Genomic DNA, 19,403 nt, shown 5'->3' with positions numbered 1-19,403 from the left:
ATTATAGGCATGGACCACCACACCCAGTAGATTTATTACTTTAGAGCAGCATTTTGTATACTTAGAATGAAGATAATTTTCAAATTTCTCTAAGGCCCAATGTTACTCTGTTCTAGGTGCAAAACACTTGCTAACTATGTTCTTGTATAAGCAACACCAGATCCAATTTCCTGTACTCTGGGAAGAATGGAAATTCAGGAATGAAAACTGAATCCTTCAAGTAGAAAAACTGAATTCTGAAGAAGAAGTGTGGGCAGTGAAGATATGTTGTGGATATAGGCAGGTGTCATTACCAGGGATGATTTTGGGGCAGTTAAAAAATAAGCAGAATTCACTATTATTGTCTCCCCCCTTTAGTAGCATTCCTCTTAAGAATATAATACACAACTCTTAACCCCTCGATTATTTTTTAATCCAGATTCTCTTCTTAAGATCTTTCTAAATGTGACTTGATTTCCACTTATAGTCCCTTTGGACCAAATTTATTAGTCAACTAATTCACAAAACACTCAGATGATTAAAGTAGCTAAGTTTTTATACTGTTTTGCAATGAAAAAGGAAACAGGATTTTGATTAAAGGAATAAGTGTCTAATTGTGGATAAGTTTTTGGGGGGGCATAGGCTATTATCATCATATATTCATTCAATACATCTTGATTGAACATCTACAACATGCTAGGTTCTGTTTTAACCATCATGCTGAGGAAAACATGGTCTACTTTAGGTGGAAGTTCTAATTGTTTGACTTGCCCTAGTTATTGAACACTAGGATCATCATGCCCCTCTTGTGCTCACACCTCCCAATGACTTTCCATCATAATCAATAGGAATTCCATGACTGGAATAATCTGACCCTAGTTTCCTCTCTTTGCTGCCTCTGTCTAACTTTCTTGCTCTGCTTCAGCCCCGTAGTTGCCTCTGAAGTTCCTCAAGTATAGTAAGCAAACTCATGCTGTGGTAGTCTTATATTTCCTGTTCTGTCAGTATGGGATATTCTTTCTACAAACATCCAGGGGCTGTGCTCAAATGTCACCTCAACAGAGAAGAACCTCTTTCTGTTTATTCTGTTTTATTTCCTTGATTCCTTTTCTTCATAGTGCTTAACATCTGACATGAGATATACATATATCTGTATCCCTAGGTATACTATGTGAATGACATTTCTCTCCACCAGAATAGAAGCTTCTTCAAGCAGGTGCTTTTTGTTGTTCATGGTGCTATACCTAGCACCTGGAAGAGTTTGATCACATTATAGCTACAATTAATACTTTTGTGGATTGTGAATGATCGTGGTCCACATGGAACAGTTATAATGCAGTGCTCTTAATCTTGGGTTCAAGTCTATTACCAGTACATAACAAACTAAACAAAGAAAGAATACGATTACTGCACACACGCAAAAAAAAAATATTTATTAAGGTGGTTCAATTGTAAGTTCTGGTCATTTACCAAAGATACAATTAATATTAGATTTGCAAGTTCCTCTCCTAAAGCCCTGTTTTTAGGCCATTTGGCCGCTGTGACTTTGGTTTGGCTCTGCTGTTATTTTTACATGGTGTTAATGTGTTCCTGACATATTTCAGAGACCAGGCTTGTCATTTACTTTGAGGGGTCCCATGAATTTCTCTCTTACACTTTTGAAATGAAATTTCAGAATTGAATCAAATTTATTGTTTCAATCAAAATGGATTTGAATTACAGATGTCTGGATCCCTTAAAAACAGATCTAAAAAAAGAAGGCTTCCATCAACTTCAATTCTTGTTTTCTTGTCTCTTACAAACAAGAACCAAGGACTTTCTATAAGACTTTAAAAACCTTTATCGTGTTAAGAATATCAGTGCATATTAAGCTAAGTACATTATATTGGCTTATGTTTTAAGGCTTGTTTCATCAGGGAAGTGGTATAATCCACTAGCAAGTTGTGTATGCTTTTTCAGAATGTGATTATTGCTCATAAGAATGGTTTTAATTGAAAATTTTATGTCATGGATAGCCTATAGCAATCTTAGATGTGCATACCTGTATTTATGTATCTATAATTTATTTTTTAAGATTCCCTATACAACACTATTTCAAAATTACTAAAGGGGTTTTCTTTCTTTTTCTTATTCATCTGGGTAACTTTAAAAAATATTGCTGTTTTGTTCAACTGTTGGCAGAGTTGCAGACAACTAAAAGCTTAAGAAAATTATTCCCCCACCCATCCCCCTGAAAGCCACATCTAAAAAGGTCACGAAAGGAAACACACAATTCAAATAATCTCCATGCTATATCTGAGATTAACTTGGACACAGATGTTTTAACTTACAGTTTGATCTGGCATAGTATATACATTTAACAAAATCCTGTTTTGTATTGCTTCTATAAACACTGAAGTCTGATAAAAGTGTATTGATTTTGCTGCTATTTAAGAGCTTTTGAACCAGTGCTTAAAGCAGGTTTTCTCCAAGGCCTAAATTAACCCTTTCAGCATTTGACTGTAGGTTCTGTGTAGGGGTTTGTGTGTGCATGCAAGTATGTGTTTGTTTATGCTTCAAATGGATTAGAATGGCAAACCGTTTTGTGGTCTGCAATATTTTACTTGCTAGGGATAATCATTAGTCTTTGTTCTGGACTTTTTTCTTAGAAGATGAAATAATTCAACACTGTTCATTACTGCTCATTTCCTAACCACACTGTAATCATTATAGACCTAGATATTATCTAAAAAGTTACTGAAAATATTAATACAACATGAAGAGGGGTTTCTTCTTGCACTGTGGGTATCTATATATGGACATGCTACTTCCTTTTGCCAGCCCTTAGGGCTTTGGTGCAAGTGACCTTCATGGGAGAATCCCTTTCCCTCTGTCTTACTGTCAGAGTCATTCTCACGCCCTCTTCTGAGGAGGCCAACATTCCAGCACATCACAGGGCCTATTTCCTACCTTGTGTGGGAGCACAACAGCCACCAAAACTGTGAATAGACTTCTCCAAATAATTGAAGTCTTCACTTCAGAATTGCAATCTGGATGACTGAGGGAAAAAAAAAAGGATCACTCAATTTAAACTTTCAAAAGGCATTTCCAATTCAGCAGCACCACAATCTATGGAAGCTACAGAAGGTTGTTCTTAAGTGGAATGTCATGATGATATGGAAAACAGGTTCTAAGTTAGACAATACCCTGGCAATTGGAGGGCTTATGGGACTTTGTCACTTATAAAAGATCTTCATGGGAATGGTTCTATGAAACTTTCTACAGCAGGTATTTTCAGTGTCTCCATTTTGCAAAATGACAACATAATCTGGGAGAGGATAACTGGTTGAGACAAGATATAAATTCTGTATTTCTTCTGCTTCACAAGACAGAAAGACCATATCTCTCTGGATATAGCAGACAAGCAAGCATCAGTGGAAAGTTTGTAAAATGACTACTCATGATGTTGTATCACATTTCTTAATTTATAAATTCATCATTCAGGTACACAGTAAGTATATCTACACTACTGATAAGAATTTTATCAGACACATTCTCTCTCTCTCTCTGTCTCTCTCTCTCTCTCTCTCTCTCTCCCACAGGGGATGACAAAAGCAATATAAAAATCCCAAACTGAAGCATGTAAAGTTTTTTGGAAAAAAAATAAAACACTGTCTTCTAAACTTAAGATTTTTCTTCTTGGGTAGGGTGGACACACCTATAATCCAAGAAACTTGGGAGGATGAGGCAGGAGGATTGCAAGTTGGACGTCAGCCTTGGCAACTTAGCCAGTCCCTGACTCAAAATAAAAAATAAAAAGAGCAAGGGATGTAGCTCATTGGTAGAGTGGCCCTGGGTTCAATCCCCAATATAAAAAAAAGATCATTCTGAAAACTTATAGAAAGTGAAAATCTGTTTCAACGATAGCTATAAAAACTGCTTTAAAGAAAATTTGTTCCTCAGCTATCAGAGGTTGCCTCTTTCACTGGGACAGCCTTCTTTTAAATCCACAGGGGGCTAGGGAGTGGCCATTGCCAGCTACATTCTCTGAACAGGAGGCATGACTTGTGTAGACCTCTGACTAGGAGATGAAATTGTAGAGATGTTATGAATCTTTAGAAACCCAGGACACATTTCCAGGTAAAGACTATAGAAATGTTTTGCATATATTTGTGGAGATTTTATCTAATTTGCATTTTATCAAAGGGGAATGGCTTCCTTTAGTAGAAAGCAATGACTTCCTCAGTGTGGAAGAGCATGTGTGGAAGCATACTGGTGGAGGGCAAGAGAATAGCTTATGTCTGAAGGACATGGATTTGAATCCTGGATTTGCTGTGCACTAGCTATGTGACCTTGGGAAAGTGATTTTTTTCTGATCAAGTTTGTTTTCTCATTAAAACACCTACCTTGGAGGGTCTTTTCAAAGATTGTAGATAATATAATGACCCAAGACAACTTTTGAAAATCAAATGCTTAACTTATGTGAATAATGGAACTTTGAATCCTGAAAGACTTCATTTCAGGACATACATTCTGCCAAGGACCTCTAAGTCCATTACCTGAAATACTAAATAAGGGTGAAAAGATTGAGAGGGCGGTCATTCTAGATGTAAGGAGATCCTAAGGAGACACTCCAGCCCCTCTACTTCCTCTAGTGGTTGCTGAACCTTTGGCAAGGCACTGCTTACCCTATCAGTCATATGTGAAATGTCATCTTTTTGCTCTCTTCCCATGTGTCTTTGAGTTATATCTGCTCATTTTATCCACTAAACTTGCTTTTATTATCTCCAGCTTTGTGGAGCCAGCACATCTCTGCAGGAACAAGCTGGATCTGATTCTGCTTCTCACATCCCTGACAGAACTGTCAGCTTCCTTTCCATCAAGCAATCTTGGTAGTTCCTAAGGGTGTCAGAACTCAATGTTTCCCACTCCAGGTTGAATTGGCACAGCTGGGGCATAGAAGAACTGTCTTTAGACTTGTGAAGTGAGCAACTTGGACTGAGAAATCATTGAGAAGATACAAATGTGGGTTTGAATTTCTTCTGTAAAAATATAAATTATCTACATGTGGAATGATCATAAAAAAGGTAACTTTGAATTAATTGACTAATAATTCAGAGTTATAAGAAACAACCAGACCCTCTGGTCCCTTTGACCTGCGGTGTGTTTTGAATATTATCATGTTGCATTAAAAAGCCTTTAGTCTTATTCAACCTCCAAAACTGACTTAAATGATGAAGCAGCTATTGTTTTGCATTGAATTAACTGGGAAAATTGGTAGGGAAACATTTATAAAAGTATGCTCAAAATATGAAGTAATGGTATCCAGAGTTGATGATATGTAGGTTGCTGTTATAAAAATGAAGCCTGCATAGCTACATTATTACAAAATCTTATTTTCATTGCAAGAAAAATGTGGGTTTTAAGAGAAATTATGACATTAAGTTAGTAGCTCAGTGGCGATTATGTTACATCCCAGAATATAAGAATTTTTCTACATATCCAAAGTTACTGCTGCTTATATTCTTAAGACAGAGCTATTATAAGCATTTTTTTAGTGGGTATGTTCCATTCTTTGATTTTTTGGCTAGGATATTCTAAAGGTAGTTTGTTCTAAAGGACTCAGGGTTAACAGTATAGTATTATAGTATTTACCTTTTCATTTATTTATTCAAAAATATTTTCTGAGTGTCCATGCAGCATTAGTTACTGTGTAAATTTAGTCTTAAAGAAAGAGACTCAACCATGTCAAGAGTAGGGAGAAGAGTTCCAAGTAGGGAGAACAGTGTGAACTGTCCCTGAGGTGTTAAGACACTTGGCAAGTTTTATAGAACTGAACAGTGTGATTAGATCTTAGTGAGGAAGAAAGAGAATGGAACAAAAAGTGACTTGAGAAAGACTGAAATGCAGTAAATCCACTAGGGGCTATTCATGTACACAGAGGTGTTGCCCTTAAATTAAATGTCACCAGACTGCTATCCATTTTGTGACATGTGTATTCATTTTGTGATTTTTTTAGTGTCTTTTCCTCCAGTTTCTTCCTTTACTGTTGTTAATTCTTTGATTTTTCATCAATTATTATATCTGATTCTAGTAACATTATGATTTTTTTCTTTCTAATTTGCTTCCTATTTGGTGGGAGAATTAGACAACCAAACTCATTAGAGTTATGTCTAGAGTAAGAGTGAGAAAGTTGTGAGTGTGAAATAAAGAACACTCTATTGGATGAAAGTGATATATGTTTACAAATGTACCACTTTCCTTCTGGGTCTCAGTTTCCTCATCTGTAATATCAGTCCAATGATCAAAATACCACATAAGTTCCCTTTCAAGTTGTAATTTGACTTGCCATGTTTTATAAATAAAATACTTGGAAAATATAATTGCATATTACATACACTTATAGGTAATTGTGCTCTAATTTATCTGCAAGAGTTAATTACTTTTTAGAATAACAATATCCCCAGTACATTAATATTGACACAGAGAAAATAAAATATTAAAATGTTGAAAATCCCTATCAAAATGAGATTCAAATATTATTTATAAATAATTTTTATGTTACATTTTTCTTTATCTGAATACAAAATATTATGAGAAAATGTAAACTCAAGTGCAAATTATAGCTTTGAGTTCCTATGTCTGATAATTTCTGCATTTGGGAAATGCACATAATTGGACTTCTGTTCCAGAATTCTAGATTCTAAACTCCTTGTATACAGCAATGCAGAGTTATGCTTGGATCACAGCTACTGACTTTTAGGGGTTCATGCTCTCACTGCTATGTTCACAACAATGGCATCATTTGCTCTAGTATGTTGAATAAAATAGATATTCAAGAAAAATCTAATTGAATACATCAATGAATAAAATCTATTGGCTGGAATCTGATTCAGTCTTTGCTAAATGCATGAAAAATCATCAACCAACTACTCTTTTGTCTTCAGAAAGCTTTTACCAGGCACCAGTTACTTAAAAATAAAGTGTGTATATGTGGTATTCTAACATTCTTTAGGATTATGGAGGAATGTGTAAGATGATGTTCATGTGTCTCAGGAGAAAAAGGGGGTTAGTAAGAAACACTCACAGAAATGAAATAGCTTCAGACAGTGGTCAGCCTTGGCAGAGCATTTGCAAATTAGCCATCAAGTGAATTCTTGCCTTTGTTTTTGGGATCAGAAGGTGTCTGCTTACCTCCAAACCTCACTATTCACTAATTGCAGGGGCAGGATGAGAGGAAGGTGGGGTGCTGGATGAGCGTTGACAGCTGTCCGGAATGCGGCATCTTGTTTCCTACAGGTCCAGATCTGCTTACCATTACACAGTGTTTAGCTTCGGTCAGGATGTGGTCAGCATTTGCTGGAAGGTGTATGAGAAACTGGCTTTCCAGGAGGAACTCTCCCCAAAATTTACACCTTGCATGCAAATTCTAGTGTAGAAAATTGCCTGTAAAAACTTGGGTGAATTGTGGGGGAAAAAAAAATGTATTGGTTTGGCAGTAAGGAAAGTATTTCTTTTGCTTCCGCAAAGGAAAAAAAAAAACTCCACAGGTCTAAATTTGAAGAGAGATAAATTCATTCCTAGAAATATTTGGGGGTCACTGGCTTTCAGACAGCATGGGGTTTATTCATTAGTGGTCAGAAGACTCTGGAGAGCTGTGTGGGAGTCAAGGAAGAAAAGATGAGCTGGGACTGATGCCTCATGAGGGTGCTAGGGACACTGGTGATGAAACAATCCTTGAAGAGCCTGAGAAAGTGTGACAATTATTTATTGTATTACTCTGGGCCTAACCTTAATGGGGATTATCTTTTAAAGAGCAACAGTGGAAAAAAGCATTGGGGAAAAAACCTTAACACCTCTGATAGAAATTTATGATTTTAATCTCATCACATTACTATGGTGTTTAAAGCATTAACTTTTCTGTAAGAATAAGCAGCTAAATTGATGATGTGTGAGGTCCCTGCTGGCTTTAGATTTCAGTGATGCCATGATTACTGAAAAATGAAGGCAGAGTGCACCTGAGAAAGTCCTTACATATCTCCTTATTTCCAAATCACTTGGCGTCGTTGTAATATCCCATTGTGTTACCAAAGTTCTGTGGAACAAAAGCAGACAGGGTACAAATGGTATGGGCAGGTATTCATCTTGAAAACGTGACCTCTGGATTGCTTGGAGGGAGGGCTGGGGAAGGGCACTGAGGACAGTTGCAGTAACAGAGTTGCCTCCCAGCAAGATGTGTGAACACAAAAATGTTCACTTTTTTGTTTCAGCTTGAGCCCTGACCTCTCAAAACTGCTTGCTCAGTCTTTCTTAATACCAGAGCAACTTAAAAACAAATCCCATCTTTTACCCAAACTGCATAAAACAGCTCCTCTGGGCCCCTGGCTTTGACAGGATTCATTCTGAAACGGTCCTGTGTCATATAACCAATACAGCAAATTTGTTACTTTTATAACAGAAGACTCAGACAGGATTTTCCAGAGTCCAGCTGTGGATCTTTAGATTGTCGTCATGTTACTCAGAACAGAACAACTGTTTGAAACAAAGCCAAAGATGTCCTTGAATCATTTGGTATCAGGGCACTAATGAGCTCTGCAGACATTTCAAATTCCTTTTCCTTCCCCTCTCTCCCTCCCCATCCACCTTAACCAGGTGTGACTTAATCCAGTCTATTTTTCCCCTAAGTAATAAACTGTAACACACACACACACACACACACACACACACACACACGATTTATAGATCTATATTTTTTTGTACTATGAAGTGAGTTTTCAAAACTGATTTGTTTGATAAGCACCAGATACTTTACTGATTTGTTTTATTAATAGATATTTAAGTGGAACTTCAATTTTCATTGTTCTTTGAGTCTTTAGAGATGGCAGATACTGTAATGATCTACCAAGCCAACTCAGAGTGTTAGGAGGTGAGGAGACTAGGACTGAATTTGCAGAGATTTGCCCAAGATCCCCCAGATAGTGTCTGGTCCAGCTACCCTTGAACCAGCTATGGTGCTCTTTTATTTGGTGCATACAATTTGAGAGTCATATGTATACCCTTCCTATTTTATCCATTTAAAATCATTTGTTATAAATGGTCTAGTTTTACTCACCTATGAGGTTTCTTTTTCTTGTTTTTCATGTTGCATTTATGAAATTCTGTTATTCTGGAATCACATGTTATATGAACAATATAATATCTGTCTGGCATGTTCACTGCTCCCCCTCCAACCACATCTGTGTGCTGAACTCCCATTGTCACCAAGGCCCAGTCCTCTGTGGGTCTCTGAGCAAAGCAAAATCTCCCCTGAATACATACTTACCTCCCCTCACCCTTGGCAGCTGGTCCTTCTCATATATCCTAGCAATTCTTTATTTACATGACCATAGAACTTTTATATTGAATTATATTTTTTAAATTTATTCATTTATTTATCTCCTTTTTAGGCCCAGATCTATAATGTAGTAAATTATTTATAGAAACCTTTAAATATCTTTAAAACCCTTAAGGCCATTATTTTAAATTCTGTTGCTGAATATGTATGACATTGCCTATAGTTCAATATTCCAATAGATTATCTGTGAATCATCTTTCTTTTTTTAAAACATTTTTTTAGTTGTAATTGGACACAATAACTTTATTTTATTTATTTATTTATTTTTATGTGGTGCTGAGGATCGAACTCAGGGCCTCGAACGTGCTAGGTGAGCGCTCTACCACTGAGCCACAAACCCAACCCCTGTGAATCATCTTTCTATTTTCAATTAAATGACATTTATTGAGTACCTAGTGTTCCAAATAACCATAAACATTGCTCCTACTGACATTAACCCATTAAGTTATCATAACAAAATTGTATTTTGATATATACCCCTAAAGAATGCTATGTTTTAAAAATAGGAATCAAATTGCAAACTCTCACCTGTACCTGGAATATTGGTTCAGTACTTATTATTCGTAGCTGTCTGTGCTACATGCACATTTCAGGGGTCATCTACAGTTTAAACCAAGTTTATAGATTTTTCTGGCTCTCTCATCTGGGATTTCCCTGCTTCCCTTTCTAATAGCTGTAGTTACTTGATTTCTGTTCTCCGGTTCTTTGGGCCAGTAAGATTGTAAGTTTTCTATGGGAGATTTAACTTCCATTCTTGGATCTGGCCATTTTTTATTAATTTTCATTTATTTATTGATAATTTTATTTATTTATTTATTGTTCCTACTTTTTGTTTTAAATATTTAATTGTATTGTGGTTTGGAATATCTTGATTCATGATTAGGGTGTGTGTGTGTTTGTGTGTGTAATGTTTATAAGTCATGCCTTTATCATTGTAGCCCTCTTTTAGTATTTTTTCTTCAAATACCACATCATTTTGTATTAAAATTACAACTTCTACCTTTTTAATTTGCATTTTTCTATATTCTTTATTTATATCAAATCTTCATTAGTTTGTTTTTTTTTTTTTGGTTTTTAAAACTATAATCTGTCAATCTCTTTTTAAGTGGAAGACTTAAGGCCATTCATGTTTATTTGACCAATGACATGTTTATTTGACCATTCATGTTTATTTGACCAATTTCCAATTTCACTTTACATTTCATATTTCTTTGTTTTTTTTTTCAATTTTGAAACATTTTTGCTAATTTCTAAAGTTGTAATTTATTTTCTTTAATGCCCTTGCTAAATAAGTTTTCAGTTTTATTTATGATTATTTTTACTTTCCAGTGCTGATAATCTTACATGTATTTCTCTAAAATTACATGGAATCAAAGTACCAAAGCTTCTAACTTTCAGTACTTCTGAGAAAATTAATGGAATCTGTAGGAAAGTTATTGATTATTCCTTTCTTCTCATATACTTATCCCCAAACTCCTAGGTTGTGCTGAGATAGTGAAGTCCTGGGAACTGTTAAAACTTGTTTCATGACATGTACATTTTATCTGAGGAATCCTAACAGCACATATTTTATACATTCTTAGACTATTATCATGTTATGATCTATAGATTTAACATAGGTATATGTATATATGTGTATAAGTCTATTTCTACTCAATATCTTTTCTTTTATTACTTTTTTCTTGAGGCTTCTGTTCATATCTAGGGTTTTGCTAGATTTGTTTTTTATTTTCTTTAGCTGGATGTTGAGATCATTTATTATTTGAATATTTCATATATGAAGATATGGGTTATTTTTTTCAAGTCTGATGATTGGTAGAGATTCTTTTGATTACATTACCTCAAATAATCTATGATATTATTTTACTATCTTCTAAATTTATAAATTAGGAGTTGTATTATATATACTTAAAGAGGGAGGAATTTCATTATTTCTTCGATAATTATTTTTTCTTTATTAGTTTTTCTTCTTTACACTCTAAGTACCCTCATTCAGATGTTGAGACTTGAAGGTTTATCTGAAGATTATTTATCTTTTTTGTCACAATTTCTATCTTTGTATATTTTTGCTTTGTTTTTCTAGGTTACAAATTTTACTCTCAAAGTAGACCAATCTATCCTTCAGTTCATTTATCAATTTTTTAGATTAAGGATTATGTTGTTTTAATTTCTTCTGTTTTCTGGTTAGGGTACTGCTATGGTTTGAATATGAGGTGTTCCCCCAAAACTCCTGTGTTAATGCAGGAATATTATATGAATATATGAATTATATTTATAATGACTAGATCATGTGAACTATAACTTAATCACTCCATCCTAGTTTAAATGGACTAACTGGGAGGTAATTGTAGGCAGGATGTAGACATGGATGAAGGAGGTAGGTCACTGGGGGTGTGCCCTGGAAGGGTGCTTCTTCCCTAAGTCTTTCTTTCTCTCTATCTCTCTCTCTCTCTCTCTCGGCTTCTGTGAGGTGAGTTGTTTTCCTCCTCCATCCTTCTGCCATGTAATTTTGCCTCAGCTTTGATCCAGAGCAGTAGACTGGGCAGACTATGGACTTAACCTCTGAAACCCTGTGACAAAATCAACTTTTGTTTCCCTGTCATGGTTGTCAGGTATTTTGGTCATAGTAATGCAAAATTGACTAACACAGGTACCACAAGTGGTTGTGGTCATGGTAATGGTGGAGGGTGGGTTGTCTCTGACTTCAAACAACAAGCAGGTGGTGAGTGTCACGTGAAGACACCAAAAAGACACTCAGTTCCATGGTTTCCATACTCTCAACCTCAATGGGAGAGCACATCCCCCACATAGCCAATACAACTGTCAGTACTCCACAGTATCAGGCTCCAAAGATACCAGAAGGCTTGGCTTTTCAGACTGTTCCTAAGATTGTTTAGGATTGGCGTCCAGGGGAGCAAGAGTCCAAAAGAAAGGGATCCTGATCATGTATCTATGGCATGCCAATACCCCAGGTTCCATTTGATCCAACTTGGATTGAGGCAATGTTAGGAATGGAGGGAAGAGAGGTATGTGAAGCTGCCCTGTTTCTGGTACTAAGGCAGCTTTGCTGGCAAGGCAGAGAACTTCAGAGAGACTGAAATTGTTCATTCTTTTGAAAAAAATAAGGCAAGTATACATTTCCTTTCTTTTTATTTCCAACCGTAAGTAGTTACCCTTTTGCATTATATTAACAAGGTTGTCTATTCAAAGGAGTTTCACAGCAGTTTAAGCTTTATGCTGATCATTGTTGTTTTTGATTGTTTAAAAACTATAAACATTTGTTTTATTGCTTGAAAAATTTTGTTTTATAGCTCGAGCCTTTCACTGGTTTACACATTCATAAACTCAAAAGAGATTTTAATATTCATCCTACTATAGAGACATTACAGAAAGATACTCATTTATTCATTAATTACTCCTTCTCTAACCTTATCTATACTGCAGACAGATTCCTCTGTAGTTCTAGCATAGTAGCTCTCCAACTTTAGCCTACATCAGAATCATGTGGAGGGTCTGTCAAACACAGATTGCTGAGCCCCACTACAGAATTTCCACTCCTTGAGAACCACTTGTTTAACTGGGGTAACCAACTATCCTGATTTGCAAGAGACAGTTGTAATTTTCACACCGAAAGTCTCAAATCCCTGGAAGCCCAGGCAAGTGGTCACCCTAAAACACTTGTCATATGTTGGATAACCTGAGCAGTTTTCATAAACACCATTGCTGGACATCGGTCTATTAGAATTAAAAAGAAAACATTTAATCAATATCAATGCTCAGGCCCCACTTCCCACACCCAAGGAAATCAGCCAGAGAGGGTGTGGCCTAGCCATTGATCATCCTTTACTCTTTTCCTGAATTCTGTCAGGCAGCCAAGAATGAGAAGCATTGTAATTCTCTCATGGCTATCTTAGCCATTCAGTGAAAAAGACCTATTATATCTATTCAATTTAGTTTAGCTTCCCACCATACACTTTCTAAGAGCACTTAATCACTTTATGATATTTTCTTTATTCAATTCTCTGTTTGTTTTCTGCATACCCCCTATTAATGTAATGAGAACTTTATGAAAACAAGAGTTTTGTCTTGTATCTTCAGTTCTTAGGACATGATGCAGAACATGTAAGCATTCAGTTAATATTAATTCATGCCTTCAATGTGCTAAGCACTGTGGTAGGCCTCTGGAAAACAATAATAAACAATAATACTGCCTATAACAGAGCCTTCATATGGCTCACAGTCTGATGGATTATTTCCTTTTTAAAAAAAAAATAGTTGTGGGCTGGGGATGTGGCTCAAGCGGTAGCGCGCTCCCCTGGCATGCGTGCGGCCCGGGTTCGATCCTCAGCACCACATACAAACAAAGATGTTGTGTCTGCTGAAAACTAAAAAAATAAATAAATAAATATTAAAAATTCTCTCTCTCTCTCTTTAAAAAAAATAAAATAAAAAATAAAAAAATAGTTGTTTTAATTTCATTCTTTTTATGGCTGAGTCTCCAGTGTGTGTGTGTGTGTGTGTGTGTGTGTGTGTGTGTGTGTGTGTGCACGGACGCGTGCATGAGAGAGAGAGAGAGAGAGAGAGAGAGAGAGAGAGAGAGAGATTGATTTTCTTTATCCATCATCTGTTGATGGGCATTTAGGCTAGTTCCATATCTTGGCTTTTATGAATTGCACTGCTATAAACTCTGATGTGGCTGTTATTACTGTAGTATGCTGACTTTAGTTCTTTTAGGTAAATACTGAGGACTGGGATAGCTGACATTTGCAAGTAAGTAAATGGATGGAATTGGAGAACATCATGCTAAGTGAAATAAGCCAGACTCATAAATTCATGGTCAAATGTTTTCTCTCAAATGTGGAAGATAGACCAAAAGAAAAAAAAAGGGGGGAAAGGGTCCCATGAAAATAGAAGTTAGATCGCTGGAATAGAGGAAGAGGATTGTGGGGTGGGAAGAGGCAAAGAAAATGAGAGAAGTGGTGGAATGAAATTGACCAAATAATCCTGTGTTCATATATGAATATACTATAGTGGATTTCACCTTTATGTTATCCATAAATTATTAATTAAAAAGCTATAAAAATAGAATTTTACATAACTGTACTAAACCTCAAAAAGCAAATGGTTAAGCAGATAAAGGGAACACATTTCACCACTTAATGACTGCTACTAACATCTTGTCATTTTAACTATCTGGTGAATTTATGGTACCAGCAGCATCTCTGTATGGTTAAATTAACTCAGTGACTTATAATAACTGAAGGGACATTATATCCCTGCCTTATGACATCCTGAGCCATGCATTTGTGGTTCTGTGAATTTATTTTGACTTTGCTTTGCAGTTTGGTGCTGTCGAGAAACCATGAGACTATGCAGCTTCCACCCCCACATATCTATGGTGAGAGCCTCCCTGGTGGTCTTAAGGACCCAGCCAAGTCTTCCTGTTGTGGTTGAGCTGCAGGAAATACTCTGCAGTCCCCTGTTCATTCAGACAGACACATGAAAGGGATAAGAACATGCACAGAGATAAGACATAAACAAGTCTGTACTCATCCATTTTATGGACATAAATGGTACAGGGGCACTGTATACATGGAGTGTCTAGATTCTAGAGGGCTTAGTCAGGAGATAGTAACATATCTTGGGGAGATCAGGACTAAGTATTATAGGTCAAGTGGATGACATGTGCAAAGTCTCAGAGACTTTAGCTAACACACAGTATGTTCCACCAAAGCAAATGGTTCCTGTACTGATCTTAGGGTTCCTTCCTGGACTGGAGCAGGACAGTTTGGGATTGGGTAGAGTCATCATTTCTTTTTCTTTTTTAAAATATTTGTTTTAGTTGGAGATGGACACAATACATTTATTTTGTTTATTTATTTTTATGTGGTGCTGAGAATTGAACCCAATGTCCCACATGTGTGAGGCGAGCACTCTACTGCTGAGCCACAACCCCAGACCCAAGTAATCATTTCTTTATGTTCTCTTTCCTTCTGAGATAATTCACCTATCTGGTCAAGTTTCTTGTAGTATTAAAAGAAAAAATTGTAAAGCAGATCATCCAGCCACATGAACCAATCTGCATAGCCAATGTAGAAACTATAAGGAAAGACACCTCAGCTAGATAGTGTAGATTTATTATATCTTTAATTATCAAGCACATAGAAATGCTTAATCTAGAGCTTTATTTTTGTAATACAGAGTTACAAAAATAAATCATTACATGATAAAAAATGAGTGCTAACAAGATGTTTTTCTGTGTATAGTATACATATATATTTAATGTATGTATGGCATATATTATATATGTATCTTTATGCATATTTATCAATCTATCTAAATGAAATGATAAAACAGTTTGCTTAAAAGTAGTGACCATTATACTTAGGAAAGATGTTTAAAATATATCCTATTAATATTAGCGTTTAAAATATTTAGGTTAATGGTGAAGGAAATTGAACAAAAATGTTAGAAGACAAAGTCTAGGCATAACATCTACCTAATACATTTTCTTTTAACTCATGTGGGCCCCAAACCAAGTGATAGCATTTAAAGGTCAAACCAGAAACCCAGAGCATCCCAGGTAGTGCATCTAGCCTGGCCTTGTGCTTTGCTTTGAGCTTAAGAAATCAGCCCATTTGTGACCTCACTAAGTAGAGGAATTCAAATGTAGTGGGGAAGGAGAAAAGCACGGGACTTTTCTTAATGTATAACTGTAGATTTACTTGAAAATGTTCTTTCACCAGCTAGACACAGTTTAGGTGTTTTATGACCCTGTATTTTACTTCATTAAACAACTCCTTAGCCAGGCATGGTGGCATACGCCTGTAAGCCCAGTGGGCTTGGGAGGCTGAGGCAGGAGGATTGCAAGTTCAAAGCTAGTCTCAGCAAATTAGCAAGGACCTAAGCAATTCAGTGAGACCCTGTCACTAAACAAAATATGACAAAAGGTCTGGGGATGTGGCTTAGTGGTTAAGTGCCCTTGAGTTCAATCCTCAGTACCAAAAAAACAAACAAAAAAACCCTTCATATGAAAACCCTGTTGTCTGTTTTATTATTTATTTAATCATTGATTGAATACATACTTATCGTGTGTCTCTTATGTGTGGGTACTGATAGGTACTAAGTATAAAATAAACTAAAATTTATAATTATCTGGAATAGGTAGGGCATTAAAAACTCTATAATCACAGGCATGTAAAGCAGGAATGAAAATGATGCTCTGAGAGACTGATGTGAGGACATAATTCAGGTGGCAGGTGGGGCAGCTAAGTGACATTTAGGCCTAGAAAGAGTTTGGCAGCCAAAGAGTGCTTTGCATTTTGGGTTTCCAGAAAATCTATAAACTTGACATATTTTATTTCTAAAACCAAATGCAGAAGAGGGACAGTAAATGGTTCAAATTTTTATTGTATTTTGGGGGAAAGACATGGTAATTAATTTTTCCTAAAATATGGTAATTGTGTAGGAAGTTTGAAAAAAGGATCACTTTACTTTTGTTTTAAGAATGTGCTTTTTATCACACACATTTAACACCCTGTCTCTCAAATGATGCATGTGTGTGAGTGTAATCTTTTTGCTGATATGTATCATATAAAAAAACTATATTTGCACAGGAAACAAGAAGTAGGAACACCCACAGGCTAGAATATTTGAATAATTTCTGCAAGATGTAGCACAAATAGGACCGACCCACTTAAGGGAGATTCTGCTCAGCCTGCCATTTATGCTGGGGAAAGAAAAGTCCTCCAGGAAAGTAAGCAGAGAAAAATCTCAAGGATCTCAAATCACCTCTCCATGTTTGTAAAAATTGGTCTATGAAACTAAAAACAGGAGACTGTTGGGCACAGAAGTAAATGTTCCTCCTCTTGCATGACTAGGCTGGGGAAATAAAACAACAGGAAACATAATCTTCAAGCAAAAGAATTTTTTTCATAATATAAGCAGTAGGATTATTTTCTTTTTTTTGTTTTTCAAACTCTAGAAACTCTTCTGTATGAATAAGTATTTCTTTCATTTTTCTAATGATTAATTTGTGTTCATTAAAAATTAAATGTCTTGGTGCTGTGGCTCTGGCTCAGTGGTAGAGCACTTGTCTGGCATGTGTGAAGCAGTGGGTTCGGTTCTCAGCACCACATCTAAAAAAAAAACAAACAAATTAATTAATAAAGAAATAATAAAGTTCAAACAGCAACTAAAAAAATTAAATGACTTTGCCATTGATAATTCAAATTTATCTTCCCTGGAATTGTCTGATGATCTTGACTGAGACTAGGTCAATGATTTGACCTTTACATCCATCCACAGAGCCAAGTTTAAAACTAGTTCTTAAATACTCAAAATAGAAATAGAAAAGAATGTTTTCAAGTGAAAGCAATGGCTCTTTTGGTATCTGCAGCATGCTTTAATTCCTACCACGTATTCGTAAATTGGCAAAGTAATCCTAATGGCTTGAAACAAATGTATTTCTATCATAGAGTAAGTCCCAAGCCCATCTACCCTGAATCTTTGGATAAAGACAAAACTCCATCCTGCCATGCACCTGGTCGGTTGTGCAATGCTGACCAATGAACAGCTGCTAACAATAAGGGTATTGTGTTTATGTAACACAGTTCAGGATCTGATGGTTAGTCTCTAGATAAATGTTGAAACGCTAGGGAATTTTCTCTTGCCAGGATGCCTGCTTCATGGAAAGTACTGTGTCTAGTTTAAACTATATACTTAAATTTTCTCTCTGTATGAACTGGTGGACTTGCATTTTACAAGATCATATTAACCTTTCCAGTTGGTTTGAGGAAGTTGAGGATCTCTCAGCTAAGAAATGGCCATACACTGTGTCAATGAAGGGTAATTTTAGCAACTGTTTTCTGTGGACTTGTTTTACCAAGTTAACAAGAGTCTGTATTATGTTTTTTTCCCATTGATGTGGGTGTGTCCTTGTGTGTGTATTCAAGAGAGGCTTCCGTTTGTTGAGTGATCTTCATGCAAACATCTTGGAGTGCTTTACAAAAGAATTTTAAAAATTAAACCAAACAGGATATGAAACTGTGCTGCCAAACAAGTAAGTCTTTAGGCATGATTTAAATTTAGTTAATGACATAAAGAGCTAAATCTGTGAAAGGAAGCAAGTTCTTTGGATCAGAAAAAAAGAATCAGAAAACAGATACTCATATTTTGTCTACATCTTCATTCGAGTAGCTCCAAAAATGTTCTTTTAGAAGTGCAGTTGGAAAACCTTGGGCTAAGTGAACTCCAAGAACCATTGTTTTAGGGATAATAGTTCCCATGTGCAAAGAGATCTGCAGATTACAAAGCATTTCCCAGCCATTATTTAGTTTGATTGTCACAACACCCTACCAAAGTGGCTAAGGAATGTGTTATCCCATTTTACAGAAGAATAGACTGATGACAGGAGAAAATTAAGGGATTAAACTAAGGTCATCCAGCTAGATAATGATAGTGTTAGGACTGGAATATGTGTCATGATCTAAGTCCTGTCCTCTCTTTACAGTGCCATGAGTTCCAGCTGTGGCAAAGCATTTACTCTAGATACTCTCCTCCTGCCATTATAGCCATCTGTCTCTGGGGTGATATTAATGATTTTTGTTTCCCAGGACACTCTGGCATTCTACTTCCTCTCAGAAGGAACTCCTAACATTCTTGTTTAAATAGAAAATTAGAAAACTAGGGTCTTCTAATGCAAGTGCATACCAAAAACAATTTTATGACTTAATCCTTTCACAATATTTAAAGGGGTTTGTCTTTGGAGTCACTTTCCAGGGGTTCCCAGAATCTTCTTGAGAAGATGCAGTTGAAATAATTAGATCCTTAGCTTCTGTGACTGTAGATGGCTCCTCCTGGTAAGACTTGTAGTAGAAAAAGAAATGGGGGATTCTTAATGAATTTTCTTTCCATTATGACCTGGGTTAGTCAGCTTTCCATTGCTGTGACAAAAAGACCTGAGATAGTTAGCTTAAAAGAGGAAAGACTGATTTTTGGATCACAGTTTTGGAGGTTTCATCCCAGGATTATTTGGCCCATTGCTTTTGAG

At 36.1% G+C, this 19,403-nt stretch overlaps 1 protein-coding gene across 8 annotated transcripts in view; it reads left to right on the top strand.

Annotated features, from left to right (window-relative positions):
- Positions 1-19,403, top strand: part of SUGCT (succinyl-CoA:glutarate-CoA transferase) — a 728,181-nt gene that overhangs the window by 438,748 nt on the left and 270,030 nt on the right. The gene's annotated exons all lie outside the window — the stretch shown is intronic.

Source organism: Spermophilus citellus, assembly GCF_964194105.1.
Source record: "Spermophilus citellus genome assembly, chromosome: 3".
Taxonomy (NCBI): Eukaryota; Metazoa; Chordata; class Mammalia; order Rodentia; family Sciuridae; genus Spermophilus; species Spermophilus citellus.
Note: the sequence above shows the minus strand (reverse complement) of the source record. Positions and strands in the feature narration are given on the sequence as shown.